Here is a 7,334-nt window from a genome sequence, read left to right on the forward strand (position 1 = left end):
CACTTTGTGTAAATGATCATATGATATGGTTATGGTTTGGTAAGAAAAGGGTTTGTAAATGATTAGCTATTGGAATCACTAATCAAGTTTATATATATAACATGTATGCTTTATGTCTTAACTAAACCATGAAAATCCTTGGAAAGGTAAAATTGGCCACAAAACAGAATCAGACAGCAGCAGTGACATGAATTTGAAAAATCACTAAAAATAGTAGAAATAGAATTAAAGGATTAATAAGTTATGAAATCGAAGCTTGATGAGTATATTTTCATATAGATGGAACAAAACAGGTAAATGAGTTATATTTTATGAGATATTTAAGTTTTGGTGGAACAGGGTTAGAGTGGTCTCTGAATCCACTATTCTGAATTTAAAAATTTACCATAAATTGTAAAAAAATAATTAGAAGTCATTTTTTATATTTATAGATTCCTTATTGAGTCTAATTTTATGAGAAACAAACGGCATAATCATTGAAACTCTGTACAGGGAGATATCTGATTTGTAATACACAGGGGTCAGAGTAGTCGAACCCTGAAATAGGGGAGAATTTAAATAATAAACTGTACTAATTGGCTCAAAAAAACTCTAGAAAAAAATTAGTAGATATATATATGAGTCTAGTTTCAGCGAAAATTTACGGATCTTAATTTCGAGTTTCAGAACTCGAGATATGAATTTTTAAGCGACTATGATGCAGTTAGCCAACTTGTCTGGAAATTCTAAAATAAATTGTTTAAGCTGTTTAATTAATGAATTAAGTTTAGTAACACCTCGTACTCGACTCCGGAGACGGTCTCGGGTACGGGGGCATTACAGTTTAGACCGATTAGTCTATGCAATGTGATTTACAAAGTTTTGGCTAAGGCTATGGCAAACAAATTCCGAGGAGTAATTGAAAAATGTATTGACTATGCGCAGAGTGCTTTTATGCCGGGAAGACTCATAACAGATAATGTGTTATTAGCCTATGAGATACTGCATGCGCTCAAGCAAAAGAGATTGGGAAAAAAGGGGTTTATGGCAGTTAAACTTGATATGAGCAAAGCGTATGATAGGGTGGAGTGGAATTTTTTGAAAGGAATTATGATTAGAATGGGATTTAACCAGAAGTAGGTAGATGCAATCATAAAATATATATCTACAGTCTCTTATTCTGTGGTCATCAATGGCCATATCGGAGAGAAATTTAGACCTACTAGAGGACTTCGGCAAGGTGACCCGTTAAGCCCCTTTTTTTGTTTCTTACATGTGGAGAGGGTTTGTCAAGCCTAATGTGTAATGGCCTAAATTCAAAGTTATCGGAACAGTAGTTTCATAACCACAAATCCGATTTAAAGAGAAATTTATTTTAATATTTTTGCATGAAAATTGATATGATAGGAAAATAGTATGAAAATATTGATAGAAAAATTTTACCGATTTAGTGGTTAGTTAGAAAAATAAATTATTGAAGAAATTGGGTAAAAACAAGGTATCGGGACCTCTATCTCGTAAAACCGAGTCAAAAATAATTTTATAAATATTTATGAAATGTTAGTAATGTGGTATTAAAATTTCGTTAGGAAATTTTAATGTTTGGGTAGTCAATTAAATGAAAAGGACTAAATTGTAATAGGTGTAAAAGTTGCTAGAATGATTAAATAGCTTAAGAGTCTAATGAGAAAGGATTTAAAAGGAAATTAGACCCAAAATTTATTATGGCTGGACCGCAAAGGTATGAAATCAACAGGAAAATTGATAAATTAAGGGCAAAATTGGAATATTGCAAAATTAACTAAATAAAGCTAGGACTAAATAGGAAATATCTAGATTTCTTTTCATTTCTCTTCAATTCCAGCAGCTAAAAATGCCATAGGAGGGTTCTCTAAGCTGGTATTTCATAATTTTTGCACCAAGTGAGTTAATCCTTGCCTTTTTCTTGTAATTTTTGTGTTTCTAAGACTTTTACAACTAGGTCCTACTATTAAATTCATTAGTTTTTGATTTCATGGATGAAATTGAAAGTCACCATGGTTGAGTTCTGTAAGTTTATGATGAAATAGAATGAAATTAAAGCTTTAATTTGTTTATGAGATGATTTTATTAGGTAATTTCAATAGAAATTGATTTTTAGGACCTAATTGTGAAAATGCTTGGAATTAAAGTCTATTGCTGAAATTATGATTCCTAAAGGTTGTAAACTAGTTTAAGGTGATAGAATAAATTGTTAATTGAGAAAAATCAGCTCAATTGAGAGGCTAATTGAGTAGGGACGAAATTATCATTTATTAAAATCTTAGGGGAAAAATGGTAATAAACAGCTTGCACTAAAACAGTTTGGACAGCAGCAGTAGACTAACTTTGAAAAATCACCATAAATTGTATAAATCGAATTAGAAGATGAAAAAAATGGAATTAAAGCTTATTGAGTCTAGTTTCTCATAGAAGAAATAGTGTAAGCAATAGATTTGTAAATTTTGAGATACAATTTTGTGAGACAAGGTCAAAATGAATTCGGGTTCCCCTGTTCTGACTTTGAAAAATCATAAAAATTTGAATAAAAATAATTATGGGCTTAAATTTATATTTCTAGAATCCTGAATGAGTCTATTTTTAATAGAAACAAACGGGAACATCATCTGAATTATGTATGAAGAGATAATTAATTTTTAGTGAAAAAGGGTAAGAACTGTCAGACAGCAGAACATGGGTGACTTTAAAGAATAAACTGTACTTATTGGACAAACAAAAAATTCTAAAAATTTTATGGTAAGAAGATATATGAGTCTAGTTTCAGAAAAAATTAACGGATCTTAATTTGGAGTTCCGTAGCTCGAGTTATAAATAATTTAGTGGCTATGACTCAAATAGACAGCTTTGAATAAACTATAAATAATAATAGTTGAATTATAGATAATGTTGCATATGAACATGAAATGTATTAAGTTGATAATTAAATTTATTTATTTAGATCCAGAAGATTCAAATACGAAGCTAGGTCGAGGAAAGGAAAAAGTTCGGGATTAGTAGATTTTTTTTGTTTACAAACAAGTATTAAGGTAAGTTCGTGTAACTTGAATTATATTCTTAAATGCTTGAAATGTATGTTATTGATGTGAATATGATTTGAATGTTCATTGTATGAAAATTGATGAAACATTGATATATTTGATAAAAATGGGGAAGAAATCTCGGTTGAATGAAAGGAAATTTCGATGGATCTCTGAAAAAGAATTGACGGTAAAAAGGATCTAACCTGGATGGGTGATCCTATCCTGATATAGCCCTCCCGAAGAATATGTGTAAAATGGATTTAGCCCGGACGGGTAATCCGAATTAGGGTCTGAATTTAGCCTGGACTGGTAATTCAGATCCAAGCTCATTAGAGTAATTGTCGCTGTAGGGGATTTAGCCTAGACTGGTAATCCCGACAATACTCTATGAGTTTACATTATAGGGGATTTAGCCTGGACTGGTAATCCCACTGTAAGGATGAGGTTCGCGGGAGTGTGCTCTCTGAAATGGAAATGTGCGCACATTAATGTGAATTGACGGGCCCGGGACTGTACACTAAAAGTATCGAAATTTCGATAAATTCAACGGGATAAATATGGAAAAATAACAAGGAAATGGAAATTATGATATTGATGAGCTCATCAATCATAGTATATATTATTGGTACATGGAAATTATTGTACTAACTTGAATCTTGAGTTTGTGCATGTTAGGATAATATTGCATTGAATGGATATAGGAATGTTTATTGTATTTTATTGAAAATATTAGGTAAGTATAATTCTTGTTACATGAGCTTACTAAGCACAAAGTGCTTACCCCGTTTCCTTTTTCCCTGTTTTGTAATGTTAAGAGCTCAGAGGTCGGATTTGGTCAGAGACATATCACGCTATCAACCTTAGGATTTCGGTATATAAAGAAACTTTATTTTGGAAATCAATGGCATGTATAAGCTAATAAAGTAAATGTTAACGTAATATGAATGTAAAGTTAGCCATTAGTATGGTTAACAAACCTGGTTTTGGGTATGTGATGACGTTATTTTATAAATATGCATGAATTTATCTTGAAAATATGTTGAATTGGATTGGTTGATGTGGATTGTTTTTGGTTTAAAATTTCAGGGAAGGTTAGATATCTATAAAGGGGTTATATTGAGTTAAAAAAAATTTAATTCGTAAACTCCGGTAATACTTCGTACCCTATTCCGGCAATGAATACGAGTAGGGGTATTACATAATGAGACTAGCTTTGAATGAAGGTTTTTTCAAAGGTGTCAAGATTAGCAGGAGAGGGCCACAGGTAACTCATCTCTTATTTGCCGATGATTGCATATTATTTGGGGAGGCAACATGCAAGGGGCTAATTTATTCAAAGAAAATTTACGTGAATATAGATCTTGTTCAGGCCAAAGTGTAAATTTTGAAAAATCAACGGTATTTTTTAGTAGAAACACAGAGGAGGAGGACAGAAGAATGGTTGTTAATATTTTGAGAGTTCGTAGTTCTAATGAGCCGGAGCGTTATTTAGGGTTGCCGAATATGGTTGGAAGAAAGAAGAAGGAGTCTTTCTAAAATCTGAAGGACAGAATTAAAAAGCGCATCGACAATTGGAGTAACAGGTTTTTATCGCAGGGAAGGAAAGAAGTATTTATAAAGGCCATCTTACAAGCCATATCAACTTATACGATGGCATGCTTTCTATTACCAAAAATTTTATGTGATGAATTAGAAAATATTATAGTGAATTTTTTGTGGCAGAAACACCATAAGAAAAGGGGAATTCACTGGTGAGCTTGGAAAAGTCTTTGCGTGTTAAAAGAAAATGGGGGTTTAGGGTTTCAAAATCTTGGTCAATTTAAAATTGCACTATTAGCCAAAAATGGTTGGCGTCTCGTTAATTTTCCAAATTCATTATTGGCCAGAGTTTTAAAAGCAAAGTACTTTCCGCAGACAAGTTTTTTAAATGCTGAGTTGGGAAATTTACCTTCACTCACCTGGAGACTCCAAAACAACAATTAAAAAATCCCAAACAACAACAACAGATAAATCAATCATCAGAGCAATCATCCAAGATATTCAGAATAGGAAAAGGTGTTTTCATGAGATCCATTTCCAACATATTCATAAATCGAAAAACTCAACGGCTCACAAACTTGCAAGGACTATGTTAGAAAGAAGAGAGACTGTGTACCTGATGCGAGAAGAATGGAGAGACCAAGAGAATGCTTTGGAAGGACGATGGAAACAATGGCCAAATTGAATAAGACTTGATGAAGAAAGTGAGTTTCAAAATAGATAGCAATCGATTTCTTATCTTCCTTGGGGAGTGCTATCGGTAGAAACGGATGGGATGGTGATAAAGGAAAAGTTGAATAGTCATGGGTGCCAGCCGTTCTTTGATTTCACTGGGGTAGGTTTCCTGTTTTTTCTAAATTTTGATTCATTTATTGTCTTTATCTTTTTCAAGTCAGTTTTATATTTTAAATATTTAGGAGGCCTATCAGTATAAACAATATTGAGGCCGATTTTCATTTTGAGTTTTTGTAACGCCCCCACGCCCGAAACCTTCACCGGAGTCAAGCTCGAGGTGTTACTAAACTTATCTTACCTTTTAAACAACTCTAAACCACTTGTTTTAATTTTCGGAATAAACTATTTTTCTGCATCATGGTTACTTAAAAATTCATTTCTCGAGTTTCAAAACTCAAAATTAAGATCCATAAATTTTTTATGAAACTAGAATCATATATCTATCTACTAATTTTTTTCTAGAATTTTTTACTTAGCCAATAGTACAGTTTATTAGTTAAAGTTACCCCTATTTCAGAATTCGACTGCACTGGCCTCTACTTACTACGAACCACTTTTCTCTCTGTACAAAAATCATATGACTATACCGTTTGTTTCTATTAAAACTAGATTCAATAAGGATTCTAACCATATAAAGTACACCACCTAATTATTTTTTTAAAATTTATGGTGAATTTCTAAAGTTGAAATAGGGGATCCAGAAATCGCTCTCGCCATATTTCACTAAAACTCAGATATCTTATAAAATACAAAACCTTTACCTGTTTTGCTTAATCCATATGAAAATAGACACAATGAGATTTAATTTCATATATTATTCACCATCAACCCATGTCTGTACAATTTCTTGTGATTTTTCAAAATCACATTATTTCTGATACTTGAATTTGTTTTTAAGTTACTTTCATATTTTTCTTAGTTTTCATGTGATAGTTACTACTTATTCATACATACTATTAAACATGTATATCATCAGCCCTTCTATTAGTTAATCACTAGCAAGTATTTACACATCGTTCATTAATCATATCATATCAAAAGAAACCAAGTTCCTATACATGCCATACACAAAACGAAACGTCTAACTATACCAATGTGATTTCTTCGATAGTGTGATCGGTCTCCGACGTTTCCTTCGATCCCCGAGTGGCTTGATAAGAACTATAAGAAAAGGAAAATGAAGAGAGTAAGCACTAGGCTTAGTAAGCTTACAAGCAAATAAATTACAACATTCAACATAATGAATAATTATACATAATATCACCTAGCCTCATAAACTTTCTTTACTTCTCATTTTCTACCTTCTTCGACCTTTCACTATTCATAAATATAATCTACCTTCCCTTTTGCTGATAATTCACTGTAATTTAACGTGTACAATGACCCGTTGAACCACTCGGAATACTAAGGATACTAGGGTCGTTCCTGTCTATCAATATCCTGCCAATGCCATGTCTTCGACATGGACTTACATGAATTATTCCTGTCTCCAATGCCATATATATATAATATGGGCTTACATGGCTCATTCCTGTCTCCAAAGCCATATAACTGATATGGACTTACATGGCTCATTTCTGTCCTGTCCTGTCCTGTCAACCCCAATATCCTAACATTCCTAAGGTTCAAACGGGGCTTCCTAATGCTTTTTCTCTGTCACTTCGCCTTTAATTCGACTTTAAATATTCTAAAAAAAATAAGTATATAAATGCTGGAAATTGAAAATAATAATGTAAAATAAAATAATGTTGTATTTATTTACTGTAAACTTACCTCGTATGCAAAAATAGATACTTTTACCATTTCGTCCACAACTTGGTATTTTTCCCATTTTAGCCCGAATTTCAATTTTCCTTGCTCTATCATTTAAAATATAGTCTAATTAGGACTCACATTATTCAAATTGACCCAAAATCATATTTTTGCAAAATTACAGTATAACCCCTAAACTTTTGCATATTTACACTTTTGCCCCAAAGCTCGTAAATAAAACTTCAGCCTATTTTCTTATGTTTTATGACA

The sequence above is a fragment of the Gossypium hirsutum genome, chromosome A10 (assembly GCF_007990345.1).
Source record: "Gossypium hirsutum isolate 1008001.06 chromosome A10, Gossypium_hirsutum_v2.1, whole genome shotgun sequence".
Taxonomy (NCBI): domain Eukaryota; kingdom Viridiplantae; phylum Streptophyta; class Magnoliopsida; order Malvales; family Malvaceae; genus Gossypium; species Gossypium hirsutum.